Below are 352 nucleotides of genomic sequence, written 5' to 3'. Positions count from 1 at the left end.
CGCGCCTACGACCATCGGATTGTTTCAAGCCCTGCATCCTGTAAGCTTTAGAAAACATCCAGGGTGCACAGCTAGCTTTACTGCCATTGCAGCTCAGGAGCCGAGTGTTTCGCGACTCTATGCTGCGCGTGGTTGCCCGTGTCGGGGAGTGGTGACGTGGTCGAAAGCTCAGAAGCTCAGCAGGCAGGTTGTAAAAAAGGTGAAAGCAGCGAAAGTGAAGTGCAAAGCGCAGCGAACTTAACCGGCGGGTGCGTCCGTTATATGTGTAGTGAGGCAGCGTCGAGGCTTTCTGTTAGATTGGTACGAAAAGAAAACAGGGAAGTGGACGCAGGGCGCGCACGGAATTGAACCA

This window comes from Cystoisospora suis (genome assembly GCF_002600585.1).
Source record: "Cystoisospora suis strain Wien I chromosome Unknown contig_185, whole genome shotgun sequence".
Lineage (NCBI taxonomy): Eukaryota > Apicomplexa > Conoidasida > Eucoccidiorida > Sarcocystidae > Cystoisospora > Cystoisospora suis.
The sequence above is the reverse complement of the archived record's forward strand: the minus strand, read 5'-3'. Positions refer to the sequence as shown.